The 25,862-nt window shown below is 38.6% G+C and overlaps 1 protein-coding gene across 10 annotated transcripts in view; it reads left to right on the top strand.

Moving 5' to 3' along the window:
- The window catches only part of QTMAN (queuosine-tRNA mannosyltransferase), a 410,331-nt gene that overhangs the window by 294,376 nt on the left and 90,093 nt on the right, over positions 1 to 25,862 (top strand). The gene's annotated exons all lie outside the window — the stretch shown is intronic.

The following is a 25,862-nucleotide window of genomic DNA, read 5'->3' as shown; positions in this document are numbered from 1 at the left end:
TAGTACAAAAGTGAGCATGGTGGAATCATCCCTGGACCCTATAGGCTGGCACAGCAGGCAGACAAATAATAATGAAGTGGGAGAGGGCTGTGCAGTGGTGTGTGTGTGTGTGTGTGTGTGTGTGTGTGTGTGTATGGAACCCCCAACCTTGCCTAGGGGGGTTTAATCTAAAGCCTGGAAGCTAGATTTGCATTACTCCATCTGGGGCTCTGTTCTAACTTAGTGAGAGATTTTAAAAATAATCCTAGAATCTTTCATTGGCAGGTATCTTAGTGGTCAGTGCATTCAAGGGAATGGCTCTAAATTGTTCATATATTTTGCCTTAGAAAGATCCAAAATGAGATTTCTTCACTATACCCATTCACCCTAATTCTACTCTCTTGAACAGAGAATAAGCAGCAAAAAACAAGTGGGCTCCTTGACTGTATAAGAATCCTGGGTAAATGAAGACTTACTTCTCAGCTCTGTTCTGTTTCCACATGACTGCACTCATACCCTGAGGTCCTTCTGCTTTGAGACATCTTCCCTCATTTATATTTCTCTGGAATTAGCCATTATTTTATAATCCAAAATATTTTCTGTACTTTCCACACTGTATGTTCCATGGGATAACACCTATGTATTGTCTCAGGTTTTTGAAATGTTTCTCTAATCTAAGCATATACCAAATTCTATTATCTCCATATTTTTCCCCTGTTGCTAAGAGTTTCAGAATGCTAAATGGCCACTTTCTTTCAAGTTCCTGATCATTTCCATATCCCCTACTCATCCCTCCATCTCAGTTTGTCTGATTTAAGTCCAGAAAAGTAGTTTCCCTACTTGCTTCATCTGCCTTTTTAGAGCTTAAACTCTTAGCAAAGTAAGTCAAGAATTTATTCAATGTTGTGTTTTTGCCAAGCAAGACTTCCAGATGGTGTCCTCATGGTTGAAGTCCCCCACCGCTACTTTATGTTACTTCTGTGCCTGTTTTGTAGTCTCTGTTACCAAACCATATCCTTTACCTGGCAGGGCAGTCTGGAGTGCACATCCAAAATTTATCATCACCCTTTTTTCTCTTTTCTCCAAAATGCTTCTCGCCTTGTGTTTGTAATCTACAAGACAGATATTATGATCTTTGTAATGTACATAGCTCTCTTCTTTGAGACAAAGTCTTTTTCCTTTGGACAAAGTTTTCCTTTTGGCCAGAGTTTATTCTTAACAATAGCACTAATATTAAGAAGCTAGTATTTATTAAGTGGTTACTATGTGCCACATTCATTATTAGGTTAGTAACATCTATGAGTTCATTTGATACTAAATGTACTAAGCTAACAATAATTCCTGTGATGTAGATATTATTCTCTTCATTTTGCCTAGGAGGAAACTGAGGCTTGGGGAAGTTAAGTAACTTGCCCAAGGATACACCACTAATAAGTGATAAGGTCGGGATTTGAACCCAGAATCCTAATAGGACTCCAAGCTTGCACCCATGGTCATTACCTGCTTTCCCTCCGCCATTCCCTTGCAGTGTCTTAGAAGTGAATCATACCCCTAAGAGCATACCTTCTTGCATAAAAACTCCAAGTTAAATCAACCTATTGTTCAAATTTTATGCATTGTTATACAGACCCCTTAGGCTCAAAGTTTTCATCCTAGTGGGTGTCTCTTTAATTTTTCCCTGAAACTTTCTGGGCATTTTTACCACTTGCTGCTTTGTTTTATCCCCCATGGTTTCAGGTTTTACAATTGTGTCTGAGTGATTTTCTCCCTCTCTCCCTTCCAAAATTTAGCTTAGAGGCTTCTTGATGATATTGGCAAATTAGGGATGTTCTTTTCTGGCTTCATGAAAAACACTTTTTCGAAGTATTCTTTCCTTTGTTGGAGTTTATAAAACCAACTCTTAGCACTGTCCATATAGCCACCTATTTGCTCGTTATGTCCTATTTTCCCTTCCAAGGTTATGACCTTCCCTTTGAAAAAGAGAGAAACACCACCCATCCATAACCCCCCACTACACTCTCCTCCTCACGTCCTTGAATTTTCTTACTGGATGGCAGTTATGGCAGTTTTCTGTTTTGGTGGCACATTAGAATCACCTGGTGTGAACAAATACCAGTGCCCAGGGGATGTCCCAGATCAATTGAGTCAGAGTCTCTGGGGATGGGTCCTACCCATCATTAATATTTTAAAACTCCCCAGTATTTTTAAACTTCTGACGTGCAACCACAGTAAGATCCAGAGCATTATGAGCTTTGTCTGGCAGTAGCATTCATTCCAACTCGAATGAACAGAAGTGGGTACATTTTATGAGTCTTGGCAGGCTCCATCTCCCACTAAGATTCATGCTGTAGGAAGACAATGTGCCTCTTACTTAGCTTGGCTACAGCTTTGTTCACAGGAATGAACAAGTTCCGTGAGGATTCTCTTCTGACTACAATTAGTAACAGCATTGTGCCTACCTCCTAAGGTCTGAGAATACTCCTAGAGCTTTGTGGTGCCTCTGGAATCACTCTCCATGGAGAGCCCAGCACCTTTGATGTACTTCCAATTGCGCACTTTTCTTCCCATCTCTCTTGGCACATATTCTTTTGTAGAATCTTCTCTTGTCATTTATTTTTCTCTACTTTCTTAACATATTTTTCTTGTAGATTTCCTTCTAAGAAGACTTCCTTCTGCTTCTGTTTTAATCTAGGACAGAGAGTTATCCTTAAGTGTATTCATCTTCTCTAGCAAGAAACAAACTAGCATTTAGGGTAGACCCAGCCTAGACAAAAACACAAACAAAAATATTGTCTGTAAGATGTGCCTCCTACTTTCTAGAGCTTACTTTTTAGTTCAGAAGGAAAAACGAAGGTACATGAAAGCAGAGCATATGTAGTCATCAACATTCAGGAGTCTCAGAGAAAGCATCTTGAGGAAGATGGATCTTAAACTGAACTTTTCAGGCTAAGAGTAGAGAGGGTTGGGAAAACTGGATAGCCATATGCAAAAAAATGAAAGTAGATCCTTACCTTACACCATACACAAAAATTAACTCCAAATGGATTAAGGACTTGAATGTAAGACCTGAAACTGTGAAAGTTCTGGAAGAAAACATGGGCAGTACGCTCTTCGACATCGGTCTTAGCAACATCTTTTCTAACACCACATCTGACCGGGCAAGAGAAACAATAGAAAAAATAAACAAATGGGACTACATCAAACTAAAAAGCTTCTGCACAGCAAAGGAAACCATCAACAAAACGAAAAGACAACCTAACAATTGGGAGAAGATATTTGCAAACCATACATCTGATAAGGGCTTAATCTCCAAAATATATAAAGAACTCATGCATCTCAACAACGAAAAAACTACCAACCCAATTAAAAAATGGGCAAAAGACCTGAACAGACATTTCTCCAAAGAAGATATACGGATGGCCAACAGACACATGAAAAGATGTTCAAAATCACTAACTATCAGGGAAATGCAAATCAAAACTACAATGAGATATCACCTCACGCCTGTCAGAATGGCTATAATTAACAAGACAGGAAACAACATGTGTTGGAGAGGATGTGGAGAGAAGGGAACTCTCATACACTGCTGGTGGGAGTGCAAACTGGTGCAGCCACTATGGAAAACAGTATGGAGATTCCTCAAAAAATCAACGATAGAACTACCATATGATCCAGCTATTCCACTGTTGGGTATTTATCCAAAGAACTTGAAAACACCAATTTGCAAAGGTACATGCACCCCTGTGTTCATTGCAGCCTTATTCACAATAGCCAAGACTTGGAAGCAACCTAAGTGCCCATCAAGGGACCAATGGATGAAGAAGCTGTGGTATATATACACAATGGAATACTACTCAGCCATAAGAAACGACGAAATCCAGCCATTTGTGACAACATGGATGGACATTGAGGGTATAATGCAAGGTGAAATAAGTCAGAGGGAGAAGGCCAAATACCGTATGATTCCCTTCATTAAGTAGTAGATAATAACAACAATAAACAAACACATAGGGACAGAGATTGGATTGGTGGTTACCAGAGGGGAAGGGGGGAGGGTGGAGGGTGAAAGGGATAATTCGGTACATGTGTGTGGTGATGGGTTGTAATTAGTATTTTGGTGGTGAACATGATGTAGTCCATGCAGAAATAGAAGTACAATGATGTACACCTGAAATTTTTGCAATGTTATAAACCAATGTTACTGCAATAAAAAAAGAAAAAAAAAAAAAAAAAAAAAAACTTCAGTGAAGATATGGTGATGGCATTCAACATGGATTATGTGAAGGAAAATTTGTCCCAAGGAGATTGTGAATCTGAGGAAGAAGATTAGATGGGGTGAGGTTGGATTAAGAGAGAAGGATAATTGGCAGTGTGGTAAGATTAATGATTCTACTCCATCTCCCATATTCAAATCAATTGCTAGACTAAAATGCAGAGGTCAAGCACCACATCTTCCATGCACTCCTGTGCTTAGCATAGTGCCTAACAATAAGTAGTCATATAAAATATATTTGTGGAATGAATAAATTCTTCTCAACCTTATGGGGGTGTCATAAATCCCTTTAGAAGTCAGGTGAAATTTATGGGTTCTTTCTTTAGAACAATGCAGATAAGTACCACACACACACACACACGCAGACACACGATTTTCCATATAATTACAGGGGTATAAAGGACTCTCTGAAGCCCATTTAGGGTCCCCAGGTTAATAATTGGTGACTTGGAGATGTGTGACACATGATCTATGTCTTAAAAATTATTCAGACTCTCACCCATGATTTAAACTTACAAGGAACTGTTCCATCAAGTTTTGCCAATTGTAGAACTTTTCTACAATTGAGCAAATGAAGGATACAATTGAAAGGTAATGTCTATTTCTGTGAACACAGTACAAAGCCTACTCTAGACAACTTTTTCAATACAATTCATTCCTATAATCCTAACTTGTTTTGAAAAACTAATGAAGGTATTAATGTTTTTACAGAAGGCATTCTTCAATAAAATCATGATGTTGTCCCAAAATAACATTTAGTTGCTTTTGTAGTTCACCTACGCAACCTTATGCGGTTAAAGAAAACTAAAAAGAATCACCATAAATTGTGTCAAAAGAGACAATGTTTCCAATAGTTTTCTTTTACTTTCTATGAGGTATGGTAAGGCAAAATAGCCTTTAGTGTAACATGGACAATAACACAATAGGAACTTAATATCTGCCTGCCTATTTGAAAACTATTCAGTACTTGAGTACAAGCTGTGACTAGTTTTTTTGACTAGGAGGAAGTGGAAGAGGGGAAAACATTCTTAAAAATGAAAATTTTGATGTTAGTGTCTAGGTATGGGGTTCTTTCCTGTTCATTCTACCCCTCCCCCGCCCCGCCCCACCCTGCGAGCTTTGCTTCCATGTTTTTTGTGTGTGTGTGTGAGGAAGATCAGCCCTGAGCTAACATCCATGCCAATCCTCCTCTTTTTGCTGAGGAAGACCAGCCCTGAGTTAACATCTGTTGCCAATCCTCCTCCTTTTTTTTTTTCTCTTTTTCTCCCCAAGGCCCCAGTAGATAGTTGCATGTCATAGTTGTGCTTCCATGTTTTTTAATAGCCCGTTCTCAAATCTCTGCACTTAATACTCAGCTTGAAACATGTTCTTCAAACAGGTTTTTCCTATATCTCCATGGTTTTCTTTGAGTGCCTTGTGCAGCTGCACCAGTCAGAAATACAGAAAGAAGGAAACAGGTGACAAGGGATGGCGGGTTGTTGTTGTCATCATAGTTTTCCATCCTGGCTACTCAGGTGTCTGGGAAGTTTCTCGTTTTAATACCATTGATAGCCACCAGTGCAAAGTGAGGAATTCAATGGGAGCTATTTAGAGCGGATATAAAAATAAATATAAGAAAATATCTGAACTCATCAACCAATTCTGGAACTTTTCTGGGAAGCTCTCTAATAATGACACCTAAAACATTGGCAAGTAGCTTGTCTAGCCTAAGCAGGTGTGTTTTCTTTCTAGAGCACGTGGTCTCAGTGTGAAATGGATTTATTGATGCATAGTCTCTGCTATGCATCAGTTATACATATACCATTTCAGCTAATCCTTAAAACAACTCTAGGAGGTTGTTCCCATTTAATAAGTGAAAAACCAAAGACTCAACTAGGTGATTTTGTTGGCCCAGGGTTACTTCCCTATTAGTTGATGAACCTGAAATTTGAGTCCAAGGCAATTTGCTTCTAAAGTTACCTTGCTACATTCCCTCCTACTGAAGAATTTTTACATGCACACCCTACCTCCCCTCCCAGCCCTGTTTCTAGGACATATGTGACACTTCAGTGAGAGGGAAGTTTAACTGGCATTGTTATCAACCTCTCTGGAGTTGTGAACAAAATATAAATGAAACAAGATGGAAGGTCCACAGTTTTGCACATAAGCACCTTTGCTATTAACACCAGCAGCTTCCTTAATCCTAGCCAACAGAAATGATCAAGTATATCTCTTTCAAAAAGTACATTCTTATTGTTTTCCAATAGAAAACTAACATATATTTGTTAGAAAATGACCTAAATTGAGACATTGTTGAGTAATCCAGGAGATTGAATTGTTCTGCTAATCTGTGGAGGCATGGTCCTGTCAAGATGATCCCAGGAGACTGGGAGTGACCTTGTGTTCTCTATGGCTGTGGCTTGGGTCAGGGAGTGTGAAGCCAATGGGAAGCAGCCTCATTTGACCTTTGGGACTGCGTGCACCTGTCACCTTAAAATCTCCAGTGACAGAAATGTTTTCCCAGTATAACATGTAGATCTAGAGTTTAATATTTATTGTCTTGTGAAAATAAAATTTGAACTTAAAAGTAAGCACATGTTTATTGTAACTCTCTAGGTTCAGTTTCTCTAGCAATCACCTTCATTTCTGCACAACTGAAACTTTACTAAGCAACTACTTGTGCCAAGCAATCTGCTGTACAGTTTCCTAAAAGTTAATATATTTTACCCTCTCAACAGTCATATGGCCTTTTTAGAAAGGGTCATGCCAATAATCAGAGCAGAGTGGTGTCATTTTTGTTGAAATGACAGTGATTTCTTTCTATCAAGAAAGATTTTCAAATATTACACTTATGACTTTTGTTATCTTTCCTTCCAAGAAAGGATAAATGCTTTTTATGAGAAGCTCAGTTTAATAATATCAGATGAGCAGCATTCTATTTTTTATTTTTTTATTTTATTTTTATTTATTTATTTTTTTGTGTGAGGAAGATCAGCCCTGTGCTAACATATGCCAATGCTCCTCTTTTTTTTTGCTGAGGAAGACTGGCCCTGGGCTAACTTCCATGCCCGTCTTCCTCCACCTTATATGGGATGCTGCCACAGCATGGCTTGCCAAGTCGTGCGTCGGTGCACACCCGGGGTCAGAACCGGCGAACTCCAGGCCTCCGCAGCGCAGCGCTCGCACTTAACTGCTTGCGCCACCGGGCCAGCCCCTGGAATTCTATTTTTTAAACTGTCAGACCTGATCAAAGAAGTTTAGAATACTGAACGCCCTCACTCTAAGACAGTTCAACACAAGAACAGGTCTAAAGGGTATCCATGCATCTTAAATTTTAAATGTAAATTGAAATTGAAATTTCCACCAATCAGAACTCAGAGCTAGTATCAGTGTTGATCATAGAAAAAGAGATGTTTCTAATTAACTAACTTTAAAGCCCTATCTTAATCACTTAGAGCATTCTTGTGCACATCTGTGCTGCAGGAGTAACTGGATTACCTCCATGGTGTATGTTTGTCTGGGTGTGCGTGTGTATTTAAAGCAATGCTATAACTCTATCCAAATGCGATTCAGCACAGCTTTAAAGTTTAGAAGCAAATGTGTACTTAGTAACGTAGTTTAAAATTTGAAACCCTCTTCTACCTTATATGTTCTCCTCTTGTAAATTAGGCTTGTTTGTGGAGGGCAGCCATTTCAAACACTGTGACACATACATCCCAGAACTTCTTCCCTCTTACTTCGATCTAACCCAAATGAGCACCAGAGTTAGGGCCTCTCATGTGGTTTTGCTTCATCTGACAATGACATCAGTATCTTTCCGTTTGCCTCATTTTTATAGAATTGTGCCCAGAATGAATAGCAATGCCAGTAAAGGAAACTGAGTCCTAGGAGTAATTTTTCGTTTGAGTAAATGAGTGATATGACAAACAAGTAAAACCTAATGTGACAACATGGCATAAAGCTGTGATACACAATGTTTGATTCCATTCCTGTCAATGTTTTCTAAAGCTTTTATGCCTTTCCCATGCCTGTGTGTACATATACTGATCAGTGGAAACAATTCGTCCTTGGATATTTATTGCTATCAATGAATGACCAGATGGCTCTTGCCTATGTTGTAAGAGAACCATTTTGCCTATTCAGGAACTTTGAGGCACATTACATATAACACACTAAACAGGATGATCAACTCCAGCCCAAGTGAGAAACACACAACTGCCTTTCTTACTTTGTAAAATTGGCAGAGGCTCACAAATGCCTTTATTCTTATTTTTTTAATTGAAATAGCTTGTGTATTTTCCCTACCAAAGTAACACTTGCTCATTGTGGAAAACTATGGCAATACAGACAAAAAAAGAGGAAGAATGCTTATAAATTGATTTTTACTACCTATAACTAGCCATTTGGAGATTTAACCATGGTCATGAGGATACAAAAACTGATGTTCATTTGAGTACATATACTTTGCTGGACACTGTGCTAAGTGCTTTACATAACTTAGATTATTTAATTCTCCCCACAACCCGCTGAGGTGGGTAATGATATTAATCTTCCTTCATAGATGAGGAAACTGAAGCCCAGAGATGTTTAATGAATTGCCTGAAGTCACACAGCTACTGGGTCCTATAGTAGCAGAGCTCACTGAACCTGGGATTGCCTGACAGCTAGCCCCATTGATCTCTGAGTTAATTGATTCTGTTGTATATATTTCAAATATTCCCCACTTTTTTATGTTACCTTTCAGTTGTATTTGTGCAACTTTTGATATATTAAAATATTTTATTTTTACACAAATCTATTCTTTACTTTTGTGATTTCTACCATTAGTGTCATGTTTTAAAAGGCCTTTCCTATTCCTAGATTATACCATAGGAAAGAGGAAGAAAGGAAATACTAATAGTACTCAAAGAAAATACTCACAAGCCAGAAAGCCGAAGTATCTGCCAAAGTTGTCCCCAACAGGAAGGAAAAAGATCTGAGAGTGTCTTTGGAGGCAGTGGCAGAAGGAGAAATAAAGCTGTTCCCTCACTATATGCATCGAGTTCAACCTATTCAATAAACCAGTTATATACACTGCCTTTCATGCTTTCCACCCTCCCCTTCAAGCTCCTGCAGCAGGGTCTAGACTGGGGAAAGACTGCTGGAAAAGAGAGGAAGTCTGATTACTTACCTGGTGCTGTTTGTCGGTCTCTCTTGAGTGTCAAATGCCTTCTGTCAGGCAATAGCCTAACGCCGGCTTTTTTGTGTGGTACATAGGTATGTTCTTTGGAGACAGTCCTGTGGAGACCTCACACCCAGAGGTATTCTCCATCGTGGGTAAAACTCTCTCTAGCTGACCTCTAATCACTTCCTTCTCTCAGCTCCTACCCCAGGAGTATGACCCTTACCATGAAGGCAATGGTCCTTTCAATATGGTGCATGACTCCCCTTCCTACTGTCCACTAGGACCATAGGGGGGAAAAATCAAGTATCTTTTCCCTTCCAAATTGTAAAAATAGAGGCTGCTTCCATTGCTGCCCTTTCTCCTTGCCCTGTCTTGTGGACAACGTCAGTCAACCTCCTACTTTCAGAACCTTGAAGGGCTATCATCAGGATCTGTGCACAGTATTTAGGGGAGTATGCAGTAGGTTCTCCCAAGAACATTTCTGAGCTCCATTCTAGGAGCAGGGGGAGGCAGGCTTTTGATTTTCGGCAGCTTGGCAGTCATCAATTTTGGGGAAAGAGATACCAGCCTCCCCTCCCCTTCTGACTGACATCCCAAATCTCTATGAGAGGTTCTCGTGGAGCTGTGAATTTCCTCCTCTTATTCAGGCTGTTAGACAATAATGAGATAAGAGTCACGAAGCCAATATTTCTACTTTCCGCAAGTCCTACAGAGATGTGTCTAGCACCTCTGTTTAGCATTTGTAGGTATTAATCCTCAGCATTAGGACCTCAGCTAAAATGCCAAGATGATAGGAAAAGTCCCATTCCACATCACATGCTGTAGAGTTATTTTGTGTTGTGGACATATCATGTGATAGAAAGTTTCTGATTATTTTTCCTTTCAAAATGGATCATCAGTTATCACAGATGCTTTCTGATTAGTGTATTACTTTTTAAATAGTGACCCAAGCCATCAGTAAATTGATATTCATTTCTTCTAGAGGTATAACCTTATTACAATAAAATGAAAAAAAAATTATATCAAAGGAGTGTTCTGTATTGCAAAGCTATTTCTGTGTCACAGTGTGTAGTCCTTCAAAGCAGTATTTTGTTGGTCTTGGTGACAACAAATTCAATATCTCATAATACTGCGTAGCAGGTCTTCCTTCTCTTTCCTGTTGATGTGACAGTCACTCTTTAATGAAACCTTATTTTGTGTACTATTTGCATTGTAGATCTGGAATGAAGAGCTGAGTTTGCTTAAGTGATAGCTGAGCTGTTTATACTTTTTATATTCTTCCATCAAGAAATAATTACCCTTCAACCAACCTTACCTCTTTCTACTTCATGTATGCAAACCACCTAAATAAAACATGCTCAAACTCTCAAACAACATATCAGTATACAGAAATAATCAGGACCCAGAAAAGCATAGAATAGTGTATGCAAAACCTTTTCCACTTCCTTGTACTAAAGCATTCATTCATTCAAGTACATACTGAGCATCTACTGTGGGCCAGAAACCTGAGAGGCAATAGAGTTGATTGTGCTCATTTATTTACTACAGGGAAGTAAAGAATAAGATTTGTTTTAACTCCAGTTCTATAAAATTGAAATGTTATTTCTGGCTTAACAAAGATAATATTGTAGTAAGACATTGGTATCTCATTGGTTTGTTGTCTATAATTCTCTGTTGGAATACATCTACTACACACGGATTGGTTTTAAATGGCCTTCAGTAGTTTACTGCAGGGCCATCTGGCTATTTGCTGTTTGTACTCCCAAGCATTCAGTTCTAGAATAATCTGGCTTTTGACACCCTTAGAACTCACTTATGCCCTGGCATACATTATTGAAATGTTAAATGTGTAAAATTAGGGCATTATTGACAGTTTAGGTAGTATATGCAGTACTTTAAAATAGCCTGTGCCAACAATATACAGACTCTCAATAGAGCTAAATTATCTCTTTAAAAAACTTAGAAGAGGGAAATTCAGCCATATGTTAAAATGTCTGATTTTTCTTCTAATTCTTTTCCTGTAACAGCAGAGAATTGAGTTTGAGTGAGCACTCTATAAATACCTGCTGATTGCCAAATAGTTTAAGTAAATATCTTAGAATTTGGAAAACTGGTGAGATTTTTTTAAGGAAGGATAAAACTTGGGTTCAAACCTTTCTCCATTGCTTCACTTTGGTAAGTTTGTAACTCTTCCCAGGCATACTGATCAATACCTAAATGTGAACTAATCATAATTCCTACCTCTCCTCAAAACCTTTTTCTCTTCTGATGTTTCCTGTCCAATATCTATTCCAGTTTATCAAGTTAGAACCTGGCTCTAACAGCTTACTGTAGGATTGGACCCTTAAGAACTTCAGATACTAGAACTTCTGGATACAGAAGATAAAGTAGGTTTTTAAAAGAATTAATAGCATAAAAAATAAATTGAAAACATGACAAATAAGAGATAATATAAAAAAATTAATGCTATTTTTAAAAGGACTAAGTAGAGTTGTTATATATTCATTAAAATTAACTCAGTGGATGTGTTAAGTATTAGACATATGTGAAGAGAGAATTAGTAACCTAGAAGCTAGATCTTAAGAAATAAAAAGGTAAGAATCCAACGTATGTCTAGTAGGAGTCCCAGAAGGAAAAATTAGAGGCAGTATTGAAAGAGATTTTGGCAAGAAATTTCCAGAGATTATGAAAATCATGAATTCTCAGGTAATACACATATTTAGTTTTAAAAAGTCAGAGAGTACAAAAAAGTTCTGTAATGCAAAGCAAAATTCCTTTCCCCAGTCCTTCCCACCCCTAAGCCCCACTCCTCCACCTAGAGGCTACCACTGACAAAACTTTTGTTTCTTATCTTCTATTTCTTGATTTTTTAAAAATATGAGGTATTATCTATTGACTTCCTACTAGTAGAAATGATTTACTTAGCTCTCTTACAGTATGAGCATGCACACATACACACACACACGCACACACTTACACTTTCCCTCACTCTGTCCTTCCAATGTGGGTATATCTCAACTTTTAATTAAATAAAATATTCTGTGTTTATAGCATTATTACTATGTAAAAAGTGTTCCCTGCTGAGCATCATTGTATTCTATGGTTAGATTTCCTTCCCTGAACAACTCTTCACTTTTTCCTGGAGCTAATTATTGCTTTGGCTTTATTTGCTTGGTTTCTGTGTCACTATCACAAAGCCGTTCCCAAGCTTTGTCATTATCACTAATTCTTCTTTTTGATATGGTCAACCACATCAGGAAACCTATCATTTCCATTTTTTTCTTGGACACCTCTGTCATGGAGGCCTCACTTCTGCTCCTGTTCATTCTGATTGCTTTCTGGGCCCTTGAGTCAACTATTTCCTGAATCCCATGTCTTTCTCTTCTTTAGTTTACTTTCTCATTTTAGTGGAGTACATCCACCAATGTCTCCTCAAGAAATGTATTTGGGAGCTAAAATTTCTTAGGACCTTGTGTGTCTGAAAATGATTATCTTGCCTCACAGTTGATTGACACTTGACTGAGTTTTGAGCTCTCATTGAAGATCATTTCCCTCATAAGTTGTGTTAATAAGTAATGTTCCATTGTGTTCTACTTTTTGAAATTCCTATTGAGAAGTCTGATTCTGGTCTATTTATGATCCCTTGCACATGGCTCCCTCTGTTTGCTCTCTCAAAAGGTGTTAGATTTTCTTTTTTTACCCCTAGTGTGCTGAAATTTCATAATGATTCCACTTGGATTCAAGTTTTGTTCTCTTCTTAGGCTGGGCACACATTCCCTTCAGTATAAAGAATTTTATTATGTTTCTTCCTTGATTTTCTCCCTCATGGTTTCCTCAGTATTCACTTTCTTCAACTCCTATTAGTCAATGTTGAACCTTAGACTGACCTAGTTTTGTTATCTCCTCTCCTATTTTCTTGCTTTGTTTTGTTTTTGTTCTGCTTTCTTTAAGATTCTCTCAACTTTATCTTCCAACTCTTCTATTGATTTTTTTCAGTTATGATATTTTTATTTGTAAGCACTCTTTCTTGTCCTTCAATGTCCTTTCTTATTACATCCTATTTTACCCACCATGGATGCAAAATCTTATTTTATCATTGTAGATATTATTGGATGTTTTTAAAAAGTTTTCTTCTACTCTCCATGTTGTCTCAGTTTCTTCCAAGTTCCTTTTTTCTACTTGTTTGCTTTGATGTATTTATTTTATGTTAAAAGTTTTCCTCCATGTCTGACGGTCCCAGGCTCTCCATTCATATTTGAGAGTGAGACCCTGAAAGATGATTAGAATTTCAGAGACAGGGCTTGTTGACTAGTGACCTTTCTCGTAAGATGAGCAAAGAAGAATTCAGTTGTTTTGTTGTGGCATCCCTACATGTCAGTGTCGCTAGGTCACTCCAGTTAGTTTCCAGAAGAAGTCTCCTATAGTCTCCTTGAAGGAGAATCTCTAGCTGTCTGGGAGCCAAATGGGAGAAGGGCACTGGAGAGGCATCGCCAATAAATGGTCATACTTTCCTTAATTTCCCTCACCCTTGCCTTTATCCTTGGTCTGGTCTCTGTGGTCCAGCCCCTCCAGTGAGGAAACCTCCCTTCTGCTGTTGAGGTGGGGGGTGGGGGGAGAGGGGAGGTAGTTGCCGGCTGCATGGGCTTGTGGGGGTTATCAGAAGATTTGAGTTCACTTTATATAGAATTGCTACCAGTTCTCTTTTCAATTCTGCTCTGCGGCTGCACCTCCAAAGGCACCTGGTGTGTCCAATTCCTGAGCCTTCTGGAGTTTCTCTGGAGCAAATGAGCTGCTGCTTCTTGGCTAACACCACATGCAGAAGCAAAATCACCTGCACTTATATACTCATTCTGCCTCCTCCTCTCTGCTCACTCATTCATCTGCTTTCCATCTTCTGAAATTTAGTTGGCATTTCTTTTCTGTTGTCACCTTTCTCAATTTTTCTCTTTGTCCTTGAGAATCTATGCATTTTTAAAAATTACCGTACCGTTATTGTAGTGGAGATTCAAAAGGCAGGGAGGATTTAAAATTGGTGTTCTCTCTGCCTTATTTTCCCCAATCCGTTCTTTATACCGCAGTCAGAATGTGTATTCAGACCCAGTCTGACTATAAGCTTCTCAAATGGCTACAAACTGCTTTGCTTATATTATTTGGGGCAGAAAGGCTTCCCCCAGGTTATTTCTTGGGCCTCATTTTTGTCCCTCTCCTCCCCTACCTTCACTCCTACCCACACCCATTCAATGGTCTGGCCATATCTTGCTTTTTTACCCTCTGGAGTTTTCTCCCTAGGCCCTTTGCACATGCCGTTACTCTTAGCACAGCCCACCTCTCACTCCCATATGTGGCTAACTTCTAATCATCATTGAGGTCTCAGCTGAAAGATCACCTTCTCTAGAGAAACTTCCCTGGTGCTGGCCCCCCTCCAAGGCTGAGTTCTCATAATCATTATACCTAATTCTTCCCTGATGGGAGCACCTGCCACATGGGTATTCCATGAAAGCCCCTTGGCTATTTGCCTGGCACATAGTAGGCACTGCAATTTTGTTGAGTCATGAATAAATGTTGTTTCCTTTGAAACTTTTTCACTCAGTAGTTTCACTGGGTATTTAAGTCATTTCTTTACCTTCAAGTCTTGGTTATATTCTAGTAACAGCCTAACAGTTTACCTATCTGCTGTATTTTTACTCCCCGTTTTCCAAACTTAGAAATACTGGAAAGTATAGAAAACCTGAAGTAAGTGGAAGTGTTTGCACACTCACTTTGTGTACATAAAGGTTTTATTTCAAATGTAAAATGAACAAAATTGTTACCTTTTAATATTAGTTTGGAATAAAGTCAGTTTCTGTGGCTTAAAAATTAGACAGCAGTATAATCAGAACTTGAAGTGAATCAATACTTAGTACCATAGCATTTAATGTGGGAGTGGAAAAAAAAAAGAGGATTGTGCTGGAAATTGGATTTGCTGGTAATTTTGATTTATTCAGGTTGTGGGTAGGCAAATGAAAAAGAAAAAAAAGGACTAGATTTTTGATGCCCATCTGTTCATGCTTCAGAGACCTGGAAACTGATGTTTTAAATTTCCTGGTTTCACTTTCCTGGTTTATGCAGCTTTAAGAAGGGAAAAGATGGAAACTCTCAGTTAGAAAAATGAAGGAATAAAAGGAAAGATAAGGAAAAGTGAAAGGTAGAAAAAAAGTACCATAGGAAACAAATAATAGAAAAGGAGGAATATGTTTGTTTGATTTATAACATTGGGCCTTTTTGTAATTAATGTGCCTCTAAGTATGAGTACAAATCTTTGATTAGTATACAAATGAAAATAAGGCAACATATTAAAATGCCTATCTTAGATGGATGGCTAAAGTATAACTTGTAAGAGTTAACAAGAAAAAATCATCTTTAAAAAGGCATGAGGGGCCAGCCCCGAGGTGTAGTGGTTAAGTTCAGTGTGCTCTACTTCGGCGGCCCAGGTTCACGGATTTGGATCCCGGTCGTGGACCTACACCACTTCTCAGCCATGCTGTGGCGGTGACCCACATACAAAATAGAGGAAGACTGGCACAGATGTTAGCTCAGGGCCAATCTTCCTCAAGCAAAAAGAAGAAGATTGGCAACAGATGTTAGCTCAGGGCTAATCTTCCTCAGCAAAAAAGAAAAAAAAAAGGCATGAGTCTGGTTTATAAAATAGGCTTAACGATGAAAGGGCCGGTGGAGTCAGAGACTAGAGTTTTTAGAATGTTGAGAATCTCTTTAGTAACAATGACAACATGGTGATGAAGGTCTTCACCGTTATTATCATAACAAAAAGTAATAGTATTTACTGAGCTCTTACTGTGTGCCAAGCAACATGGGATACATAATTCTGCAAGGCAGCATTATGACTATCGCCATTTTACAGGTGAAGTAACCGATACTTGGAGAAAAGGCTCTTTCCCCGGGTCAGCTAATAAATGGAAGAGCCCTGAATTTGAAACCAGACAATGTGCCTAGATCCCTGCTTGACCCACTATGCTGTTTTGCCTCTTAGAAATATCTGTAGGATAAGCAGTAGATTTGATGACGTGTTTGATCTTTATACTTCTATGAGAAATCTAGGGCTAATCTCATTCTCATTGAACGGATGAGAAAACCCCAGGATTTACAGAGATTAAGTGAATATTTTCACAACCAAACAAATTTTTAAGAAAAATTTCTTTACTCAAACTCAATTGTCTATTTTTTTTATTATTTTTAGTAAAAAAGTAACATTTTTGCTTCACAATAAAATTCACAAAAATTTTCTCCTTTTTATCCTCCCAAATTGTCTTATCAGTTTTGACAGTCAGCTCTCTCTTTTTTTACAGTATTTTCTTGTTGTCACTGTCTGTCAATATAGATGTAGTACCTCCTGAAGACCTTGTCTCCAGACCTAGTCACATTAGGGGTTAGGACTTCAATATATGCATTTTTAGGGAACACAGTTCAGTCCATACCACCAGTTAAATGATATCATGCTCTAAAGGAGACTCTGCGATTGGAAACACTGACCTAGGGGAATTCTTATTTTTCTTTGGAAAGAAGAAAGTGATCCTTTCTTCAATACCAGCGCCTTTTCCCATCCCGCTTTCAATCTGCAAATAATGGCTTCCAAAAAAAAAAAAAAAAATCATGGACTAGAACACATGATTAGAGATTATGTTTATAGTTTCCTTCAGTGCTTTACTGATGCTACAGAAGATATGGGATTCCCAGAGTAGTGAGAACATTTACATGCTAACAACATAAATCTATACAAAGCAACTTGCTGCATCTCTGCGTATGTGAAACAGCTACCTCCTCTTGCTTGAGAAGGATTGCAGTAGTCCCCCCTTACCTGCGGTTCGCTTTCCAAGGTTTTAGTTACCAGTGGTCAACCGCAGTTTGAAAATATTAAACAGAAAATTCCAGAAATAAACAATTCATAAGTTTTAAATTGTGCACCATTCTGAGTAGCATGATGATCTCGAGACGTTCTATGCTATCCCACCCAGGACATGAATCATCCCTTTTTCCAGCACATCCACGCTGTATACACTACCCACCCATTACAAGTAACCCTTATTTTATTTAATAATGGCCCCAAAGCACAAGAGTAGTGACGCTGGCAATGTGGATATGCCAAAGAGAAGCTGTAAAGTGCCTCCTTTAAGTGAAAAGGTAAAAGTTCTCAGTTTAATAAGGAAAGAAAAAAAATCATGTGCTGAGGTTGCTAAGATCTACAGTAAGAACCAATCTTCTATCTGTGAAATTGTGAAGAAGGGAAAAGAAATTTGTGCTAGTTTTGCTGTTGTACCTCAAATATATATGTATAGGAAAAAATATAGTGTATATATAGTGTTTGGTGGTATCCATGGTTTCAGGCATCCACTGGGGGTCTTGGAACGTATCCCCAGCAGATAAGAGAGGACTACTGCCCTTTAGATCTGCATCTGGGAACTTTTTCATTTTTGTATGCTATAATTAAGTGAGGTGAATGGATAGAAGCTTTTAAAACTTCACTTCTGAGTTATTAAGGAAAGAAATAATAAGCAAATTGTTAAGTTTGCATTAAAAAGTTAGATCATTTTAGTAATGGCATCAATAAACACAATTTAGTTTAAAGATGATATGGATAATTTACAATTTAGGGGGCTAAGAGACCAAAATAAGTAAGTATGAAATATCACTACATATTCACTAAAAGCTTTGTAAATACGGACATAACCTCTTGCTCATAGAAGGAGCTTAAATATTTGTTGAATGAATATTTGTTGACTTACTCAACCTGTGACTCATTCACTCACTAGGAAATGTGGTGGTACCCAAGATGGCCTTAGGAATAACTCCATAAGTGTGGATGTTACATGAAGGAGCAAGGAAATGGGAAGTATACTTAGATTTACTCAGCAACTCTGCACATCATTACCGACACATATTCTCTCTTTTAATCCTCTCAAGAAATTTTCAAAAACAGATATTATCCTGTTTTATAGTAGGAAACTGAGGTTCAAAGAAATTAAGTGATTTGAGTAAATTCACAAATACAGGAAGTACCAGTGCAATCCTGTGTACCAAAACAGCCAGGATTCTCCCTTCTTCCTCATGCCCGTTGCTTGAGTGGAGTTACCTAAGGTGCTTCACAGAGATTTCTCTCCGCCTGTCCTCCCAAAAGTATCTTTCTCATAGGCTTACTGTGGTACCTGAAATTATCCCATTTGTGATTATTTCCCTTGAATTAAGGTATTACCCTTTTGAAAGCTGTAATTTGTTGAGCATGGAAGGAGATTCATACACTGTAGGAATTTAAGATTAGTTTCCAACAAGACCAACAGTGGAGAGCAGGGCATGATTCAAGGCTAGATCCAAAGTGGGACTTAGCTCCAGGATACGCTGCAAGGAGACACGTGGTGGTGCGGTGTGGGGTGGGGACCTGGGCTGTTAGAAAGTAGTATAAAGGTCTAGGGAATTAACCAGCAGTGGTGGAGCGTGCTCTAAGGGGAGGTAGGAAAATAAAGATGCCTTGTTTGCAGTTTAACCTACAACTTTGCGAATTGTGTTGAATTACTATAGTAAACCTTGTGTAAACTAGAGGGTTTTGTTGTTGCTCTTAGCTCTTTTTTGGGAGGAGTAGGGATCAGGAGAAGTAAGCATACATATGTTCAAAAGGATGAGTCTAGGTTTGATAAACATTTGTTCTGGCAACATGCAAAGTAGCTTTTCTTATTCTCCTACATTTATAAGGACCTTAAATTTTCTCTGTGGGAGGAGTGTATCATAAAGGGATTTTAAAAAATTGTGTAAGACAAACTGCTCATACTAGTAGGCAGTTAAATTAGCAATGTATACAATCTAAAACACTTTGAAATTAAGACAGAATGAGAAGTTGAGGCATAATTGTTTAAGTTAAATAATACTAATTACAAAAATTGTGTTGCCAGAAGAGGCCATATAAGCAAGTGGTATAAATAAGGTATATGGAAAGTGTTAGATTTTCAAAAATGGTCCTTAGAAATGCTGGTGGGAAGTAAATAGAAAGAGGAATAGGCTCATGGGAACAGAACCATCCTTTCCTTATGACAGCCGTATATCCCAACTATTTAAAGGACAGACATGAGAAAATGATGGACCCTGAAGAGAGGAGAGGAGGCTGAAGTTTCTCTTTTGGCAGCCTTCAAGAGAAGATGCTGTCTTCACTAAATGTGTCATCTCTGGGACCAAACATGGCTAATGAGGCCAGCCTGATAACCACAAATTTGCTTTCAGTTTCGGCATGCATTTCTCAGACTACTAAGTAGGGTTTGCTTGTAAATTTTAACTGCAGCTAGTGTCTATGGATCCTGTTCTCCTATCTCATCACAAAACAAATTCTTTGTAGTCCAAGCAAGACACTCTTACCCAGTATCCTCTCACAGACTGCTGTCAATATTTCATGTTGGCTTTGAAAGTTTGCACCATGGGAGATGAAATTTGGTTCAGGCACCAAACGTCAAACGTCAAACGTCTAAATGACATGGCCTAACCAGCCACGGTGGTGTTGGATGGCTGTTCCCTCAAAGTATTTGGGCTATGTGCATGTGGATTGTGATTGACTCATCAGTGATTCAAGTTTGTTCAAATAATGGTCTGCCAGGAGTGTCTTATTGAAACAGCCTTCGTAGACATGTGCCATCTATTTTATGAATATCAGCCCTTAGCCATCTCTAGTAAAGAAGAGCAGCCATCTACAACCAACCACAAGCTTAAGTCTGTCTTTCTGTTTAATGTTGTGGTCTCCAAACATCTAGTTTTAATTATGATGGATTTCCTTGCTTGTGATTCCTTCATTTAGTGAAGATAGTGTGGCAAGTGGTATAGGGGGTGTATGTGTACACGAGCACACTAGATCAAGATTTTTACTTTTATACTTTATAGCTTTATATAAATCTGCTTACCATATAAGTGATGTATTAGACACATGTGGGCTAGCATGATTTTTTAATTATCTTTGATATTTGCTTATGTGGCTAAATTCTAAAAATGTTAATTTTGTAATTAATTTCCAACACATTGTTTGGAAACAGTGAATAGTTTTTGTTATAAATCACCCCAGAACTTAGATCATTCAACTGCCTGGATGTGTCTTCCCAGTTGCTTTTGGAAAAGTTACTTATCTTTGATTTCTATTTTCCTTCTCTTCAGCTCTCACTATGGTTTCTATCCTGGAATCCACAGAAATTACTGTGATAAAATCGAAGATTTTTGGGGGGGGGTCATCCATATTAGCCTTGAACCGTATCTTCTGTCACTTTTTTCACTGGTTCTCCTGATTTCTTTCAAACGTCCTTTTATCTACCAATGTGTGGCCTTGGCATATGGCCTTTGGTTTGGGTTACATCATTTGGAGTGGGAATGCATTTTCCCGCTCCTTCTGCCATCCCTACTGTATACAATATGCCACCACGCATCTGGCTCCCGTGCTTTTCAGACTCAGACTGTGCACCTCCTGGGGTCTCAAGTAGTGTTTCCCAGAATATCCTTTGTTGAATTTTAATTCGTAAAGTGCCTCTTCGGGGTGGGGGGTGATTGGGATTCCTTGTTCCATTAAGTGTTAAGTTTGGAAAACAATAAGTACAATGTCGCTATCACATAATGGGTGCTAAATAAATATTTATTGAATGAACAAGAGAATGAATGAGTGAACATATTTATTGTACACACTAGCATGTGCTTTGGGAAGTTGCGTAGTGAAGAAATGTTGAACTTTGTTTAACTCAGAATTTCCCAAGCTTGTTTTCTCACAAAACTTTGTCTAGTGCAATGCCTACATCTTCCCATGGAAGTAGTGTTGCACAAAACATACCGTGTGAACCTTTGGCCTAAAGGTTACAATGTAGTGGCCATACTGCTCTCCCTCCCTCAAACCTGAGCTATATGGAATGAGGTTGAGCTTCATCAGCTATCCCTCTCCTTGCCTGCCCCACAAGCAGGCCAGTTTCCTTACTCCAGTTGCTAATGCTCTCCTCTCTTTTCACTGGCTCATATTGATCAATTATGCTCTCTCTCTTTCTCTTTAAATATCCACTAATTTGCATCCTTTTTTCATGTGCTGTCTTGCAAATCTATTTTGAGAAGCAAGACTATTGATAATCTCTGTCTTGTGGACTCTTACTGTGGGTATTTATGAGATTCTATAGGTGGGACTTACTATACTCAGTACTTTTTATTGAAATCTCTCAAAAAGACATTTATAAGCAGCCATGACATTCTCTTCAACAACACGTGAATCAATGTTAATGTCCTAAGTTGACTTGACTTGCTGTATCTTCTCTTATTGCCTTCCTCCTGACTACATCTGTGAGTCAACTAAACATGCTCTAGCTTCTCAATTTTAGCAGAAATAAGCTAAGATGCCTAGAGCATTTCCTGGGCTTGCCATCAGTCTTAACATCATTTAAAGCTCCCCTCAAATCTAGTCTTTTCCTGACTGATCTGAATAAGGCATTTGGCCATTCCCACAGGTCCAGCTCTGAGTTTGTGTGTTTGGATGTGGGTGGTGGAGGGAAGCAATCAAATTTAGGTCTGGAGAGTACTTCCAGCAGTACCTTTAAACATTGCCCACCATAGTACTGGGGTTTTGTGGCGGTGCTTCTGGAACCATGTTAGGGGACAGAGGTGGAGAGGAAGGAAGAGTGTTTGAAAGGAGAGGTGGCAATAGAGAGGCTTTACTTCTGTTTATCAGATAGTCTGTTGGTTGGGACAAAGTTGGGGATGGGGTCCCATGGCTAATAACAGATAGGAAATGATTGCAGTATTTCTAAAAGTAAAAAACAGGTTCTAATAGAGCTTTGGAGAGATGCAGAATCAGGGAAAGACGTTCTATGAGTAAGGTGGGCAAAAGCATTTCTTTAAGAAAAATTGGGAGGATTATTATATGGCAAACCTGGCATATGCTCTAAAAGGCAGCTCACTGTTTTTTTCTGACTCTTTTCTCTCTTTCTCTCCTTACCTCAGGATCTTTTCTCTTCTCATTAGCACCTCCACCAGGGCTGGAGCTGGGGAAGAGAAAGGAAGTGTTCAGACATGTGCCTATTTGCATAGTCACTACATTGAGTTAGCGCCAGGACAGCGCAAACATTCTGTCCATTTCTATAGAAAAGCAAGTTTCACCCCATCAGTAAGGTATTTTTTTCTTTTTTAGCATAGAACAGTTTATTGCCAGGCTTCTCTTAACTGTACATTACAAATAGCGTCTGATTAAGAATGTTCTGGATGGGTTAATTAGTGTGGTGACTATTATTAAGCAAACTGCTTGTTAGTATTATGCCTATTTGATCTTGGTATTGATGTGAAGTAATTGACCATAGAGCTACATTTAGAAAAGCCGGAATAAAGTTTTTTGATTTCTATTATGGCAATAAATTGTTTATATTAAACCTGTCTATGAAAATATGAGCTTCATGGCACAGAGTATCAGAATAGACTCTGTGTGGGATGGTGGATGGAGGATTGTTTTGTTTTGTTTTGTTTTTTAGAAATATTAATACATTTGTCCAGCTTGCCTCAAGACCAGCTCTGCTGAAACAAAGTAGTAAAAAATTACTTCAGCTTACCGCTGCAGAGTATATGAAATCTAAAGTGATTTTAACTTCCCTTACCTAAAGGACCTATTTTATTTTAGATTCAACTAATTGCCTAAATACTTCTTTGGATAACAATCACTATATATAAATAGACTATTAAAGAAAAATATGAGAAGATATTATAAACAAGGAAAGCATAGCATGTAACCACCTTCTATCAAGTAGTGGATTATTATCTATATTATTTATTGGTATTTTGTCCAGTTCTATTATTTAAGTTTCCCTAGCTATAGCATTTCCATGGGGAATTTATTCCATGAGCTAATAAATTATACTATCAGGGAGTTTTTCTCGAAATTCAACTTAAATTTTCCCATTCTCAATTTCATCTCATTACCCCAATTATACCCCCTTGTACCAGGCTAAATAATTATTCTCTTTCCTTGGAGACTCCTATTATGGACCCCTCTAGTTGTCACTTAACCAGGCTGTTCATATTTAGCTCCTTTAATCTGTTCTCATAAATCAGTTCTTCCATTGCCTTAATCATTATTATTGCTCTTCAAGGAACTCTCTAATTTTCAAACGTATACAGTTATCAGGTGCCCCAGATGAAATCAGTGTTTGCAGTCTTCTGTCCCCACAGACTTGGTATCTTCCTTTCCTATACAACATGATCCGTGACAAAGTGGCGTCAGTTTGCTGGGTCAAATCAGCACAGGCTCCTCTTGCCAAACTGCAGACAATGTAAATAGTGTTTTCCATGGGTCCTACTTACATTCAGATTTATTCTTATTTTTTCAATTTCAAAATATTAATCAGCTGAGTTTCTGGTTACTGTCCATATTTCTATTCTGCATCTTTCCATGTCCTTAATCACCACCACCTATCAAGTCAGTCATCTGCAACCTGTGCTAACATGGGATTCTATTCATCCTGGAGAACATTTAGGAACCGTGTTTAATAAAAGTAGGCCTAGCACCTTGCCCACAGCTAAATTCCTTGTCAGTTACCAATTCCCATTGTTTACAACCCTTTAGCCAATCTCTTGTCTCTTTTAATTTGCAATTTTGCTCACATGCTGGCCAATATAAATGGATTTTATGAGTAAGATGGGTCGTGATACTGTTTTCTAAAATGAAGATATGTTGTTTCAATGCCCATTTTTTTTTTTTTTTTTTTTTTTTATTGTGTATCCTTCGCGCACTAAGTTTGTAATTCTGTTAAAATCCTACTTAAGCTTGCCTGGCATTCTTTATCTGACATACACAAATAGGTAATTTTGCTTGCTATATTGTTGTTTTCCAGATATGTACAGATGTTCCTTCTCTTACCATTTGTTCCGTTTGTTTAGGAGAAGTTGAAGATCTTGTCTTGGTCATTTTTTTTTTTTACCTTTATAGTGATCAATGGAAACTTTCTTTATTGATTTTTGGTTCTTTAGAATCTCCTCAGTATTTTGAATTTGTTTCAGGAAGAAAGTTGGTTAGTTCCCTGAAATATTTTGAACCTGTGGGATCTGACACTATAATCTTTATATGCCCATGTTTCTTTCCATTTTAAATTAAGAATTAATGTGTTATTATATTAGGGCATACTGAGGGGGTTAGCACCATTCTTGGTGTTTTGTCTGTCTACATAGAGTCATCTACTTATTATTTGGGGGGAGTGGGGGGAGGGGCAGGCACTGTGCTTATATAGTCAGGTGATTTTTCTCAAAGGGCTTTATGAAACAAGCACAGAAGCCCCAAAGCAAGCTTTTTGATTCTGGAAGGTACACAGCATACTACAGCCAGACTTTGATTCCAGCTCACAGTAGAACCCCCACTGTTCCTTAGTGTGGCTCATCAGCCCTCACTTTCAAAAGGAGTCAACAGAGCCCTCTCCCCCTCTCTATAGTGACTGTTCTGCTTCCACAGCTCACTTCTTAAACTCCATCCCCACCTCTACTCACCTCTCTTGAAATAGATAGCCTCATATAATGTTTTAGTGACACACCTTAGATTCCACTCCTGCCACCTGAAACTGTTTTTCAACTCCATTTTTCTCTCCTTCTTCTCTCAGCTTTGTAAGAAAGCTCGGTTTATTCTCTTTTATAAAGCCCTACTTTCCCCCCACACCAAGAATCCTGCACTTATCACACTTTATGTTGTTTTTCTATTTCCATCTTGTAAGACTTTTCTGTTTCTTCAGGATCCTGCTCCCTTCCCTAGCAAGCATCCCCAAGTGAAGACCCCTATGTACACATGCCCCATTAAAAGAAGTCGGACCCTGTCTTCCCCGCTCTTCTCCTCTCTAACGTCTTTCTCTGCCTGTCTCTCTCTCTCTCTTTCGTGCACATACCCTGACCTGCACTCTGGTGTCTGCCTGCCCCACTCCACAGGAGCTACCCTCGTGAGTAGCCAGTGATCTACCATGTCATAAGGCCAAAAGCTCCCGGTTGTTGGTGGTGGTGTAGCTCCTTGGCAGTGTTTTCCACCTCTTTTTTACACATTTTTAAGGGCTCTGGATTCTTTTTTTTACACATTCTTTTGGTTCTTAATTCACTTCAATAGTGTTATTACTCTCTCAGATTCTCTTTCTACCCTTCCAAATGTTTCTTATTGCTCTTCTTTCATGATTCTTCTTCCTCACCTACCTCTTAAATGCATGTACCGTCCATTTCTTCACTTACTTCTCTACAATCCAAGGAAGGGGCAGAGTCTCTGGATGGGCCTCAAGGACTCTGAGAAAGCACTTGTTGTCTGACCTCAGATCCCAGGACCTGGCCCCAGCCTCTTTGGGCTGCATATTATTCCCTGAAGAGTTCGTATTCTCTCACACCCTTTGATCACACTATTGCCTCAGTCCAGAACTTCCCTCTCTGCATTTCGAAGTCCTTCAACTAAAACCCTCTTTAAGCCTTTACTGA

This window comes from Ceratotherium simum, chromosome 9 (assembly GCF_057802395.1).
Source record: "Ceratotherium simum simum isolate JZ-2026a chromosome 9, ASM5780239v1, whole genome shotgun sequence".
Classification (NCBI taxonomy): Eukaryota; Metazoa; Chordata; class Mammalia; order Perissodactyla; family Rhinocerotidae; genus Ceratotherium; species Ceratotherium simum.
The sequence above is the reverse complement of the archived record's forward strand: the minus strand, read 5'-3'. Positions and strand labels throughout refer to the sequence as shown.